General features: G+C 43.0%; 1 long non-coding RNA gene across 1 annotated transcript in view; it reads right to left on the reverse strand.

Moving 5' to 3' along the window:
- LOC126285111 (uncharacterized) overlaps positions 1–16,102 on the reverse strand; it is a 650,989-nt gene that overhangs the window by 63,299 nt on the left and 571,588 nt on the right. The window contains exon 3 of the long non-coding RNA XR_007551601.1: positions 6,107–6,153. This is a non-coding gene — a long non-coding RNA (uncharacterized LOC126285111). The remainder of the gene's footprint in view (positions 1–6,106; positions 6,154–16,102) is intronic.

Here is a 16,102-nt window from a genome sequence, read left to right on the forward strand (position 1 = left end):
CCTTATTAAATAGCGCCGCGTCGGGCCAGGTGGCGCTATCTCGCTCTGCCCACGGCTTTACCGCCACACAGCGCAGTGCCGGTTGATATCTGAGCCACACTAAATCTTCCGTTATCGCGCTCCGCCGACAAATGAGCGCTGTTTTTACAATACACGGCTAGCCTTTGCTTGTTTTCTGTTATGGCAGGCAGCAGGGAGCGTGAAGCAGTTGGTAGCCCTGCCTTATGGTCGTGTTTCCGTGGCAGAAGGTGTCGCTGGGAAAGGGCAGTAGAGATAGGGAGTGGTGGAGAGCGGTGGGATGAGGGCAGGGGGAGAGGGAGCACACTGAATAAGTCTCTCTCTACTTGGAGTGGAGATTGTGCGGCTCCTTGTCCAGCGTAAAGCCGCTGAATATTTGCAGACACCCCTTTGTTGGCAATACCTTTTAACTTCTTTGAACAGAATTGCAGCAAACCTTATCAATAAAAATTCTGTTTATGTAATATATAGCATGAACTTGCTTATTCTTTACACAGCAGTACTAGAGCCTACGTATATCTGGTTTTCATAGCCTTGTGTGGGTATGTAGGTGCACTTAGTGATCATCTATACATTTAATCTGTATAGCACTAGTTACGTTGTAACTTAACTCATACAAATGTACATTTTCTAATAATAATGTGGAAGGATTTTGGCTGTCATAAGTCCGAATTCGTTACTTGTCTTGATGTTTAGGTCAGCTCATCCGTGAATGGGACATGCAAACAGCAAAGCAAAATGTGTAGTGCAGTATATTATGAATATCATCGTGTTAAGGAACACACCACAATTCAAATCGACGAGCAAAGAGAGGGAAGTAAATTTTACTCCTATTAGAATGCTGTTTATCTTATTCTGCACTATCTGTTATATACCGTATCATCACCTATGACAATATGATTTACTTAAAAGTGAAATCTTGTTTCTCAAATTAAATGGACAGTCTGTAGAAAGGGTAGTGTTGAACGTGTCGAGGAGGATGAGATTAATGTTTCATGTTCCGTCGGCAACGACGTCGTTAGAGACGGCGCACAAGCTCGGATTAGGGAAGAAATTGGGAATCGGCCGTGCTCTTTCAAAGGAAAAATCCCGAAATTTGCCTGAAGCGATTAAGGGAAATCACGAAAAACTTCAATCTTTATGTCGCTACACTGGTACAGGCATTTTCTAGAAATGCGTGTGGTGAGACTCGGTAGGGAACTCGTTGTGGAGATTCTGGGACAAACAGGGTTTTGAAATAGTTGTTTATTCCAGACAGGACTAACTAATACACTGGAGGCTAGTTCTAGGGTTAGAAAAAGCATGACTAACACTGTTACAACAGAAACCAGTGCAGAAGTCCCAGGAGTGGATGCTAACCACAGTAGAAAACACTAGCAGCATATTAAGGCAACAACTTAGTTTCAAAGCAAAACATAATGAATCTTACACTGCTCACTGAGGCACTCCAAGTGACAGAGCAGACTTACGCGGAGCTGGACCGAGGCTGGAGTCGACGGACGCGAATTCGGCGCCCAGATCGTCTGACTGAGAACTGCCAAAATGTGGAATCTAGGGGTTTTAAGGAGTCGCGTGGTGGCACTATTTTTCCCACTTTCCAGTCAATCCCGTAGGTCTTTTGCAGGTCCCTGCCAATCATGGTTTAGTTAGGTCTCCTCTACTGCTCCTAAGGCGGGGATTTTAATGCAGTAGCACTAAGTCCGTATTTGGTATCAACATTGCTCAGCTGAAAGCTAAAAGTAATTGCTCTGCCAAATAAGGCTTGCAACATTATTGTTATACGTCATTTAGCCCCGCCCCTCGGGCTCCCCGGAATAGGGACTGCTAGGTCAACAATTTTTGGCGTTTTCGATCTCTTTCTAACCCTTGTGAGTCTACTGACGTTGCTGTTCTCAGGGCTGGTATCAGGCTGGCTTTATACGCTAGTATGTGCCTGTTGGTTACAAAGTTCTACAGTGGCAACCTACCGCAGTGTCTAGACGACATATGAAGTTACATGTTAATTCCCTGAAGAGTAACTAACGCCCTGGGATCGCGTCTGGGGGCGTCTACATTTTCGCAACGCTCTCCCCTTACTGTTTACTTCATGTAACAATATCTCTCCTAGTTTCGTCTACCCTCAGCATCGTCTCTGCTTTCGCGCCTTGGAATGCTGTCCTCCTTTCTCACAGCTTCAAGATAATACTACAGTAGCAAGGAATGATCAATAAATTACACCGTCATCTTCCGGAATGCGAGTCCACTGTGCTAAACACTGCATTGTCTCGCTCGGTTTGAAGATGTCGTCGACACTGAAGTAATTAGAGACAGTACAGTCATTGTTTTAGAGAAGGATGGGGTGAGAAAGGGACCGTAGCATGTTTGAGTAACCAACCAATCATTTTCTCGAAATGCTTATAGATATGAAACTTTCATCAAGCCACCGGACCGAAATTTTAACTTCGTTTCTCTCATACTCTGTCACTTACAAGTAATTCCAAAGGAATCACCTGATTATGATTTCCAAGGCTAAAAAATTTGGTGTCTTGCTTGAAAAGGGGGAGGGAGAGGAGTATGATTTGGGTTTAACGTCCCATCCACGACGAGGTCACTACAGACGAAGCAGAAGCTGGAACTGGTGTGGGATGGGGAAAGAAATCTTCTGTGCCCGTCCGTGTAAAGGAACCGTCCTGACACTGGCCTTAAGCAATTCGAGGAAATCACGAAAAACCCAAATCTGGATGACCGAATGGTGATTTGAAACGTCGTAGTTCCGACGAGGAGACCAATGTCTCGCCACCACGCCATCTTGTTCAGTCGTCTTGGAATAATCTGCAGTTAAGTGTTATTGCTGATCTGTTTCGAACGAATATAGGTCCAATAAGTCGTTTTTAATTGTAATTTACTAGCTTTTCAGTCTCAACAGCGAGTTACAGTAAGGTCACTTCCGGCACCTACGACTGATGTTTTATGGGAAATTTAAAAGTTAGTTTAACCAGTTCACTTCTGTTGCCATCAGGCAGTCTGGGGCTGCAGCGTCGCTCTTCGGAGCTTTATTTTCTCTGTGCTACAAGCAGAAAAACCACTTCACGTATGAGATCAGGTTACTTGGCACCCCGTCTCCTCTTCGAGACACGCAACTGCTTGTCCGTTCCGCTTCGAAGCTAAAGCCACGGGAGGCGCGTTATTTGTTTTCTGCCCCATTACGTGCGACGGCGGCGTGGCTGCCCCGCAAAGTTATCAGCGCCGGACGACAGGCGCCGTCCCGCCCCCGCCCCCGCCCCCGCTCCCGCCCCCGCCTCCACCCCCAGCGGCGATATTAAATTTTCACGGTGTTTTACTCCGCAGCGAGCCTGTGTTTGCTCTGTGTCTCTGGGCGCTCTGCTCACACACATCGCCCGTGCGCGCCCCATCTGCCGGTGGTAATTCTCGGCTGATCCATTATAGCGGCACGCGGGCCACCGCCACTGCCACCGCCGCCGCGGCGCATTTGACTGTCAATGAGAGTCAACACACGGGGCAGGGAAACCGCAACTTCTGCCGCTGTGGAGACGCCAGCCGCAGGCCCGCCCAGCCAATCTTTCACGTTCGGTTTCGCGCAACAGTACGCGCATTTGAATGTCAATGAGGCACACACCATGTGCTAAGCAGCTGTCCGTATCCATGAAACCGGAGCTGTTTTTACAGTGAGAAGGAGCGCTGATGCTGTTGCCCCGGCCCTTGCTCCCTCTCTGAATTCCCACAGATTCCGAATTCATTACATAACTTAGAGGGAAAGCATGCAGGAAGAAGTCATCGTTGTTATTACCTAGGGTCCCAGAATGGTGATGGAAGTACACAGAGCGACCCCTTCACGGAGTCCAGTTTTAGATAACAAGAATCACTCTGACACAATTTGTCTGCTTTGTCATTATCTGTTTGGAACCCCTGCTCTTATTCAAGGCCATCACCCAAATCAAGACTAATATTTCGGCACCTTAACGCTTCAGACCCTTCATGAACAATGGACCTTGGCGTTGGCGGGAAGACTTGCGTCCCTCAGCGATACGGATAGCCATACCGTAGGTGCAACCACAACGGAGGGGTATCTTTTGAGAGGCCAGACAAACGTGTGGTTCCTGAAGAGGGGCAGCAGCCTTTTCAGTAGTTGCAGGGGCAACAGTCTGTATGATTGACTGATCTGGACATGTAACACTAACCAAAACAGCCTTTCTGTGCTGGTACTGCAAACGACTGAAAGCAAAGGGAACTACAGCCGTAATTTTTCCCGATGGCGTGCAGCTTTACTGTATGAGGATGGAGAGCTGCATCAAACTATCTCAGGACTGAAGTCCACGACAACAACAACAAAGCTTCAAATGATTTTTCGCTTAATCAACCAAGCATCAGTTGATCAACAGGAAAAACGTGATTTCCTTGGTATTGGCAGGCCCTGAAATGCATGCAAGAGGGTATATTGGAGGGACAATCATAGATCCAAGCATTCAGCGGCAGCGGTTTATACATCCGAAATGCCAGAATGAAATAATTCTTGAGATATCTTAAGCTCCAGATATGAAATATGATTGAGGAAATATCTCATACTTACCCTTGAATTCATTCCTTTATTTATTTATTTATTTACTTTTCGTCAGTGTCCGTTAGACATATCGAAATAGAAGTAGGGTCGCACTTAGTTCCTCGGCGAAATATTTGGTTCAAATGGCTCTGAGCACTATGGGAATGAACATCTGTGATCATCAGTCCCCTAGAACTTAGAACTACTTAAACCTAACTAACCTAAGGACACCACACACCTCCATGCCCGAGTCAGGATTCGAACCTGCGACCGTAGCGTAGACTGAAGCGCCTAGAACCGCTCGGTGACACCGGCCGACTGAAATATGTGAATTACATATTTGCCTTATGTTGGTTATTATGATGAGTGATGATGCAGTGTAGTATTTTGCTATTGTTGGTTGACGTATTTATAGAAATGAACTGAAGGAAGAGGCTCGCTTATGTTTCCGGTTCATAGGCCTACTTTTCTCAGTAATACTAAGACGTGGTGCCAAGTTTAACATTTCCAACCCGTAGCAAATCCGGCCCTCCGATCCCTGTGGCCGAGCTGTTCTAGGCACTTCAGTCCGGAACCACACTGCTGCTACGGTCGCAGGTTCGAATTCTGCCTGGGGCATGGCTGTGCGTGATGTTCTTAGGTTAGTTAGGTTTAAGTAGTCTAGGTGACTGATGACCTCAGAAAATAAGTGCCATAGTGCTCAGAGCCGTTTGAACCAGGCAACGTTCTCCAGGCATTCCTCAAACCCAAGTCCTACCATTCGTTTGCGGTAGGGTACAGCGTGATTCATTACCCCTAATCACATCATTCTCTTTAACTCGCTACGCACAGTCATGTGCTAGCTGGACTTCTAGTAGTACTTTGGAACCCACGAGTGATTACTTCCGCTGCTTTCATGCTATTTTTTTTATAAGCACTCCTCTACGGTCGCATGTTCGAATCCTGCCTCGGGCATGGATGTGTGTGATGTCCTTAGGTTAGTTAGGTTTAAGTAGTTCTTAGTTACAGGGCACTGATGACCTCATAAGTTAAGTCCCATAGTGCTCAGAGCCATTTGAACCAATATAAGCACTCTCTGCAATGCTCAATGGTCCCTCTACCTCAGCGTATGATGTCCGCCCGATGTGTGATTATTCCTTCGCGTTTCCACTTCATATTCACATCACCATCTGACTTGGTCAGATTTAGGAGGGCTGAAATGTCTCTGATGGATTTGTTACTCGGGGATCATCCAATGACTAGTCCACATTCGAAGTTACTGATCTCTCCTTAGTGACCCTTTCTGCTGTTACTGTTTCTCTGTTAACAATATGATACTTCCCACATCCATTCAAACTGACGGCTTCGGTTAATTCCACACTGCACATTTAGTACCTGAGTACTTTTGATCCCACAGTGTAATCTCTCGCTTTTATCTCGTGAACTAAGGTAGCCTAATCGCTGCATATGGTGGGCCAAATCAATATCATTAAAATATTAATATGAAGGAGAAAATACCGATACAGGAACAGCAAAAATTAGGGTTATTCACAGGACTAAGCTGATACTCACCTTAACGCTCGTAGCAGCTAGCTTCGGAGGGCCAGAATCTCTTCCGTCTGCAACAGACAGGCATAAAAAATCTTAACTGCCATATGAATGTAAACGGAAGGTAATATTATCCGCTATAGCGGTCATTCACACAAATTACAGCAGTAGTTATACGTAACAAATTCAGCTCATTTTCCTGTTTAAAGGCTACTTTATGTCAGTAGAGTGTTTCGATCAAAGGGAAGTCATATTAATACCTTCTCTGGCATACAGCATACTTACTGTTACTGGATTAAATAACGGCGTACGTTATGTTGTGCTATTCACTTGTCCTTACTTCTGCAGGGTGTTCCGAACTATTCGTTCAGATTTATAAAGGAGGTAGAGAACATCACAACAAATATATTTCGTTGTGGTGGACAGGGTCTCTGATGGTAATTTCTGCTGCTTTTCACAGAAGGTAGTTTAATTACGGTAGTGGCATGCACAGTAACTACTCGAATGCACGGCTAGCGACCACTGGCCCGTATGCAGGCAGTACATCGTCCGACCATGGACTGTCGTGTCCGTTCGAAGACTCCTGGCATGTCCGCAATGGTGCCAACAACGACGACAGTCCTAGAGACGAGATTTTCTCCTGTTTCCACGACGGTTTCATACACCAGCTGCTTCATATACCACCAGAGGAAGAAACCCAGACACGTGAGGTCAGTTGATCTGCGTGCCCAAACCACAGGCCCCTGGTTAAACAAACTGTTAGCAACCTAAAAGATCAATGTGGACGACGGTGTGTGGCAGAAAATAACAAAGCTGTCTTTGGTTTCCTGTTAGGCAAAAATCATTGCCATTCCGCGATGTCGGTCTCCACTGTGGTGCGGAGCAGCGTCTCATATCGGTGCAGGTTCCGCTCTTCAGCAGTGTTTGTTCCTGAGTGGCGGAAGCCGATAAAAAATTGAAGGCGCGATCCGAGTGCTCCATTACCGGTGCGGCCTCCCAGCCAAGAGCAAGTCGGCCGGACTTTGTCCCTGGGGGACCGCATGCGCAGCCCGCCGACCCATGGCACCGCAGGAGCAAACGCCCACCGGAAGACCTCGAGAAGGCGCAAAGAGCGTGGTAAAGCTCGGCAAAGGCGACTTTATTGGGAACTGAGAAACCTCTGTGAACTGGTGTTCAGAACATGCAAGTACAGAAATAGCTCCTTGAGTAACAGTATTAGCTCCATGAAAGCAAGCGACAGGCAGTTCCTTAGTGGTACCTTTCTACTTCACTCCTTTTTTTTATAGAGGAGAATAATTTCACCTCCATTTCGAAGCGAAACTGTCGCTAACTCCAGTTCATCTTCTCACTATTAACCTGCCGCAGAGGGAGCTGACACTGCAGAAAGGGAACGCGTTGCCAAACGATGTACAGCTAGCGTTAAGCAAACGAAGACCCAGCTATTTGCAAAAAGAAATTTCTTCCCTTTCGACGCGAGAGCACGCATTAAAATGAAAGGCAAATACATAGTGAAAGGTTCTGTCCTTAGAAGCTGCTGCAGGGTATGCAATACACTAGCGATCGCCGAAACCAATAGTGGGCCAATTTACAGCTATTCCATTGTTATCTATACTATTAGAAATGTATTAACTTTGACTTCACAGTTCTGTTCTTCCTGCGAAATAACGTAACTTTATAGTTTATCCAGAGATGTGCAACGTACTAACTTGTTCGTGAAATTGTCTCTAGTTTCTGGAGAAAAACCATTTGCTGCCGAAGGACGAGTAACTTCTCAACACAAAGGCTAAGTAACCGCGGTTTTGAGATTTACGATTTACGATTTTCCGGTGACTGTCATCGGTAATTCCCTTGTGTGTAGAAGCTGCTACAGGGTAACACATTTCTTTCATCACATGCTCACCTCGGATTTTATTAAACCCGGAAGCTGCCGAATATATTAGCAATCTGACTTGGGTAAAATATTATTTCTGCTGATTGTCTGGAGCGTAAATCTTACTTTTAGTTATTTTCTTTCCATACTGAATATAGTTTACATCATTCATTGACATACTATTTCGTATATGACCAAAACATTATGTTCCTATAAACTTTCTGGTTATGTGAAAATATACATGTGAGAAAAGTTTAACGTCGCGAAAATGGTGCGCCTTGATTCAGTCGCTGCGATGGTTGGGTAGGAGCTCATTATTATGCACGATCGAACATCAGTTAGGTCAAGAATACAAACTTTCATGCCGATTCGTTTACGCAACACGTAATAATGATGTGATAAGTATTATTTTCTATTAGTCATACCTCTTTTACTAACGAATATATTACGTACTTATTTTTCTGTGGTTGCTAATCTGAAAATCATTAACAGACATCGATCTACAGAAATAAATAAAGCAGTACTTTGCTAGTGTATTTCTTCTTCTGAGACTATAAATGGATGGCACTCAATACCATGACAGAGTGGCATGTGACCTCCTTGCGAAATGGTTGGCAGACCATTTCTTTTTTACGTTTTGACGTATGGCAGTCGAACAGATAAAATCGCAGACTCTACATACAAGTATGGGTACAGTTGTAAAGGAACATAACTCTCATTCGTAAGCGAACACTGGTGATAGCGCCGCTTGTAGTCTCATCAGAACAGGTGTCACATATTTTCCTAACTTAATGATTAGAACAACAAAGAGGAAGTTTGGGAGTAAGCACAGACTGTTCCTTCTTATAGAGATAGCTTGTTGCCCACGAATTAAATCTCACCCTCTTTCCGCACGAGGAAGGTTCACCCTTGGAAGGAAAAAGAAAAGGTGCTGGCCTTCCCCTGCGAGATTCCGCTCACGGATGGAGCAAAAAGTGCCCTCCCTTGCTTTCGCAGCAGAATAATTCTTCGTTACCCAGCAGCGCGCTTTATTTCGCCGTCGTATACACACCTCTGATTCCCTCGCCTCTTTTGTTTTCAAAACCTTGTAGAGAAGAGGGTGGTTTAAAATTTTGATGTCTTGTTAACTTTCACCCGTACTAGAAGGCTTCTGTTAAGCTGTACTTAAGATAAATGTCAGATTCTTAGACATCTGTATTCGTAGTGCAATTAAACGAACACACGTGTGCAGAAATCCCACTGCGAATTACACTGTTTCTGAAAAAGAGCACCCCTTTCCTCCGGACGTATGTATTACATCACGAAACGATATCTAAAAAGTCACTAAACGCCAAACGTAGGTTGTAAATATAAAGATAAGTAGTGTGACGTAGTAAACCAACATTTCTTGCAGTACTGCTTTCTGTATCCCGGAATCACTCGTCGAAGAACCCTTGAGACGAGCAGACATTGCATTGTGTTGTCACTGCCGACACATAAATCGCCTATTTATGGGGCAAGGGGGCAGAGTTCTTCCATTCGAGAGGAGATTGATGCGACTGTCCAGTGGAGTGTGGAGAATGTGTGCTTCATATATCCCTCTGCAGAATCGTTGGCCAGTGAGACGGATGGTCTCTGCTTTCCTCGTATTTGAACGATTTCTAACACATTATGCCTCTGAGGGTGCTGCTGATTTTTACGATATTAACTTTATTATTTACTTGTTCCTACCGATTTACCCAACTTAAGCTTCAGTGAAAACTTCCGATGAATATATTGATATTGGTTCATTCGTAGCAGAAGGATTCATAGGTGAATCGTACTAAGCTATGGTAACTGAAATTCAAACGGCATCCGAGAACTGACCTTGTGATTATCCTTGTATACATCTGTAAAAGTATAATTAATCGTAGTCTACGGTGTTAATATCATAATCATCTCACACTGCAAAAGTCCTGTCCGACCGGTTTCTTTAGACCAGTGACAGTCAAACTGATCCCTGCCACCCAATAGCGGGCTTTCTAGTTTCCACGATGGGCGGTAGGCGGTAAGGGTTTCAAAAACATTTTCATTAGGTTTAAAAAAACTGACCTAAATTATTTGGTATTTAATTATTATTACGTGCTTCAACTTATTGTAACTACACTAAATTTTTTTTATAAAGTTACGTTTCTGCTTTATAAATCACCATTACTGTGAAATCGATGCGAAATTAGAAAGTTTTACTGCTAACAGAAAAGTTACAAAAATGTGCGATAGGTAAAAAAGGTTGACTACCCCTGCTTTAGATGAAGTCACTTTTCTTTCAAGCATTTTTGTAAATAAGCATCTCCTAATTTGAAAGTGTTTTCACGCTGCCTGTTCTGTACAACCTGCAAGCTATCACAGAAGACATTATTGTGAATACTTACTGTATACACAAAAGTGAGTTTAATTACTTAGATTTTGTGAAACATTTAAATAATTCGGCAGAGGCGATGCGTGCTCAAGAATATTTGGAGAGCCCGCTAACAACGAACGGTGCATATATGCTAAGGCTGTGATTTCACACCGACTTATGTACGTAGTTGAGGTACAAAAGAAATAATAACGTATTTAAAATTTTATGTGTCTGCAGCTATCTGCCCTTTTGAGTATTCTTGCGGCATCTGAAATGCATAGGGATATTGACAAGAGCAAGTACGTAGTACAGCAAAGTCGATGCTATTATTGTTACATCTAATTTAGACTACACTAGAACTTAGAGGAAGCTATGGCCTACTTGCATTCTTGTTTAACTGTGTGCTATAATAAAGAAAGAAGGAAGATGAGATTTTAAGTTCGCATCTTTAGATGAACATCGAGGAATGAAGAAAATATTAGGATAATCTAACTTCAAAAGTGAAGTAAATTTGGATAGAAGAGAGAAACGAAAATGGATTTCCTAATGTGTGCGACAATTTACAGATTCTGGTAGACATTGAAGTACGATAAAAAAAGCATATAGAAATATTAAAAATGGAAAAGTAGGATTGTCTATTATTTCTGAAAGTCTCTTTATTTATTGTATTATTATGTAGGATTATAACTAACTACGAAGTATGGAAGAAGCAGGATAAGAGATAAACTGAAATATCTAAGAGTCATCCGAACTAAGAAAAGGTGAAAAAAAAGTCATCAGAACCAGATTACGAGTTACAGACAGCATTCCACGTTACAAAACTTGGTACGCAAAACAAATTTGTCTCGTAGTTTTAGGATCAATAAAAAAGAAATGAGGAAAGCGTGAATAGAGAAACTGAGATATTAGGCAACAGAACAACGCCGAACCAATTTATGAAACAGACGCCGTTACTGACGGAATTTAAAGAAGGTAAATATTTCCTGGTACAGCGAAAGAACTAATCTCGGCAAACTAAGTAAAAAGTGAACAAATTTTGCAAAAATGAAGGTAATCCTTATTTTTGTCATAAAACTGGAATATCAGCGACTGTACGTAATATAAAGTATCAGCCCAAACGGAATTAATTTTAATTTTACTGGTGGTTACCGGACTCGGTTATGCGACAACCATCTTCAAACCAGTCTCAAGTACACACGAATACCCAGTGACTCCGCTGTGTTCTTATCAAGTGGTAAGCGCCACCGACTGCTCATAACCCATTTCCCTCCTGAAACACATGACGATTTGGATGATACTGCTATAAATACAAGGCCTTAATCACAGAATGAAGTATAGGTACAAAACTTAGAAATACAAAAGTGTTCGAAACTGCAAAAATGGTTTGTTAACATGTACATGTTTTTGTGATCATGTAATCAAACGACTGATACGCGTCTTCAGTAATTTCAAGCTGGCTAAAGCCTAAAGTTCCTGTTCGCTGAAGTACAACATACACATTTTCAAGCGCAGTTAATCGGTTGCCGTTCCCATGCTAAAGATTCGGCCAGCCTTTCTTCTGAGAAATTAAAACGTTTGGTCCTTTATGTAAAACCGAAGTATGAAAATATACAGTTAAATACAGAGGGATATTCTGATTTAATTGTTTAACTTACGACCGCTCTGTGTGCGAAGTCGTCGTCGAATTACTGGTGGCGGGCCGGAGTGGCCACGCGGTTCTAGGCGCTACAGTCCGGAACCGCGCGACCGCTACAGTCGCAGGTTCGAATCCTGCCTCGGGCATGGATGTGTGTGATGTCCTTAGGTTAGTTAGGTTTAAGTAGTTCTAAGTTCTAGGGGACTGATGACCTCAGAATTTAAGTCCCATAGTGCTCAGAGCCATTTGAACCATTTTTGAATTACTGGTTGACAATAAACTCACAATTAATAAAATATTCCGGGCTACTATGCCGTGGTCGAAGGGATTTCACTTTGAAACGTGACGTTTCATCCCCATCTGCCGAGGATATTATCAAGGCGGATCGTAGCTTTTGTGAGCGTCCGATTCATACCCTGGTTCACTACCGACTACAGCAAAATTCCGTTTCCGCGAGTTTCCACACAGTGGCGTGACGTCACATGACTTTTAATAGGCTATGGGATGGTAGCAAGAGCGGGCGACGGCAGTCGACAACGACCGGTTGCCTCGCGGATTCCAAATATGTGACGTCATGCCACTGCGCGGAAGCTCGCGGAAACAGAATTTTGCCGTAGACGGTAGCTATCCAGGATGTGAATCGGACATTCAACAAAGCTACGATCCCCCTTGAAAATGTCCTCTGCAGATGGAGACGAAACGTCGGGTTTCAAAGTGAAATCGCTTCGTCCACGGCATAATAGACCGGAATATTTTATTAACTGTGACAATTCCGGCCGTGAAAGTTTATATTTTACAATCAGACAATAATCTACCTAAATGTGACGGGTTTTTTGGAGCATCGTTATACTTACGAACGGTAATTTTTCAGATTGTGTATTATACTAGAAACATCATGATGCTTTTTTTGAGAAATAATTGTTACTTGGTGATATAACAACTAAACGAGAATGTTACCTGGATCCTCCTTTTTTTGTTAACGAAGCAAGTTGTCACATATATAACGCCAACAATGGGTGCTGCTTTCTTCCTGATGCTTGCTGAAGTCGAGGCAAGAGAGAACAAGGGTCACCTGCCACGCACGAGACTTCTGTCTTGGTAGTGCGGCTGTGCGCTCTTTATCGACTCCGGGGAATCCCCGGTCACAGCCTGGGATGCACCATTAAACTTTATTGTGCGTCTCGGCGCACCAGTAAATCAGACGGCGCCCAGGCCGGCGTACTCCTCTGGACTTGGGGACGGGGCGCTGCCGACGGGGTCGTGACGTTTTCCTAAGCAGCCTGCCCCTCGACCTTAGATCCTGCCTTACAAGCCGTTGAGTAGGAACCCAGAGCGTGGTAGGCGCACAGTCCAACACGTTCAGAGATGCGCTATCACTAGAAACAGTTTCTTTGATTATATTTTGACGCGTGTAAAGAATGACATGGGCTGGAAAAGATTTTTATTGCAGATACATCAATTTTTCATATATTATTGTAAAAAGTACAGTAACCGCGAGTGATGCGACTGAGATAGTATTTCTGTTCATCTAAATGTATAATGACTGTTAGTGACAAATTCCAGATATGTGACCCATGGAAGAAACTCTCTTAAGATCATTCGATTCTATATTACTTATACGAGCGTCACATGGTACGTAGCTTACACACTTGCATTTGACATCATGCAACCTTGGAAATGTATAGTTATATTCCCAGTTAATGACATTTATCTGTATTGGAACCAAGAAAAAAACGTTTCCATCTCTTGTGAACAGGAACCAGATGCATAATTAGAGTGAGTGAAATGAGTGGTGCCAGCCTGTGTGTCCGAGCGGTTCTAGGCGCTTCAGTTTGGAACCGCACGACCGGTACGGTCTCAGGTTCGAATCCTGCCTCGGGCATGAATGTGTGTGATGTCCTTAGGTTAGTTACGTTTAAGTAGTTATAGGGGACTGATGACCTCAGGTGTTAAGTCCCATAGTGCTCAGAGCCATTTGAACCAACCCATAGTGATAAGAGCTATTTTTTGAATGCTCGCGACCTTCCAAGACGGCAGTTTGGAACACTGCCCCCGGAACAGACAGTCACCTTGCAGCCTACTCTGAAATCTGCTCTACATGGTAGACAATAGGAATTTATTGGCGTGGACTCGTTAACTTTCTACAGCTTTGGAAGTCGTACGAAGAAACAAAATCTTATCTCTCTTCCCGTGCTTGATTAAGACAGCGTTCATGTACTTCTGCCATTTGTAAGAGGTCCATAATTAAAGAATTTGCTGCTAGCGCACTCGAGCTGATGTAATTTCGATGTATTGCTCACGCGCTGCCTGCGATATGTAAGCTGTAAGAGAATCTGAGACCAAAGAGCAGTGTTGACTGCAGTAAGAACTGTGTGTTAGTAGGAGTAAGTTGTTACTAGCGAGCAGTTTTGTCTGGTGTATCGTGTTGGCTGGGCCGGTCGTGTGCAGCGAAGGCGGAGCCTAAGCGTTGTAGGATAAGGTAAAAGCAGCCTCGCGCATATGTAATATTGTTACATCAAGTCCCATGTAAATGTTTAAAAAAAATCTGTTAATAATAATCTTTCTCATAAAAAGTAACTTTTGACATTAATCTCAATTTAAAGAATTCACTAATTTCTCCAATCCTTGGCCATCCCGATTATTGAAAAGAAAAATCAGTTCTTTCCTTTTATATAAGACAAATCTATCGGCCAGCATTGCACTTAGCTGCGCCAGGAAAATTTCTTATAGGAGCAGATATATATACGTTATCCGGCGATCTAATTAAAGTAAGATTTTTCAGTTCATTCAGAATGATGTATCAGGGCCATGACGCAGCATTGCTTACGTCCAAAATTTACCAGGTTCAATTGACTGTCAATTATTGAAAGGTTATAAATGACCCACATTTTTTTATTGAGAGATTAGTCACATTTTATTATTATACGTTACCCAATTTTCCTGTTGGTAGGTTATACTGAATGTGAACGACATAATTACATTTTTTTACTGTTGAGAGGTTTAGGAATTTTTCTGTTTTGAGGTTACACTAAATGAGAATATTATTCATATTATTTTATTTTGTGGGGAGGTTACACATTTGTGTCCCAGCTTATCTCACAGGGCGCAACATGTCATACAACATTGTTGTACATAGTATATCGGAAACGTCAACTCTCTCTCCACTGGTGTCCTAAATACACTTCTTTCGTTTCGGCCTCAATGTCAAGCCGACATACGATAGGCTGTTTTTTTTTCTTTTTTTTACATTTTTCGCTTTGTTTACATGGCTTTGAATATCGGATAGCGCAAATTTCTTGGGTTGCAAGCTCAGATCCATGCGACTCATCACGTCCTCTATGTGTGCCAAAGGTGATATTGCGGAGTTGAGTATGGAGGATGCAGAGAATGAAAGAAAGTGAGCAAAAGGGTACTGATACAGGTTTTCACCCCATCTCACAGTGCTCAGCCAACAATGGAGCTGTTATTCTATAATTTCAAACCTTTATTGCCGACGATGTTATTCGCGCAATTGTGACAGGAGACAAAATGCTGGTGATCCCGCTAGCAAAAGAATCATTCTGGCCCTCACGAAACGACGTTTCATCGGGAGACAATTTTTTAGACACCTTCACCGACTTCTCCAAACATCCAGTAATCCTATTCCCCATTCCAAATAATTTGAAGCTGAAGATAACAGTATTGGCAAAAAAAAGTGAGTCGAAAGAGTTAAGCAAGGGCAACACCATACATACGTATTTAAATTAATGAAACATGAGACACTTCTCCATTAGATTTTAGTGTTTATTAATGGTACTCTCAAGTATCCTAAAAACTAGCGTTTAAAGGTAGCATACTTTCTCGTGCAAAAAACGAAGTTTTTGACGTTCATTAAAATTTGGAAAGGTGTCGGGATGTATGTTCTATGTAAGAAAAGGTGTATTGCACGTCTCGTACCTTATTCACAGCTTTGATACCCGCAGAATGTTTTGAATCATTGCGGACTCAGATATGTTGATGCTTGTACTATCTAATAAAAAAAAAGTGGTTCAAGTGACTCTGGGCACTATGGGACTTAACTTCTGAGGTCGTCAGTCCCCTAGAACTTAGAACTACTTAAACCTAACTAATCTAAGTACATCACACACATACATGCCCGAGGCAGGATTCGAATCT

Source organism: Schistocerca gregaria, chromosome 1, assembly GCF_023897955.1.
Source record: "Schistocerca gregaria isolate iqSchGreg1 chromosome 1, iqSchGreg1.2, whole genome shotgun sequence".
Lineage (NCBI taxonomy): Eukaryota > Metazoa > Arthropoda > Insecta > Orthoptera > Acrididae > Schistocerca > Schistocerca gregaria.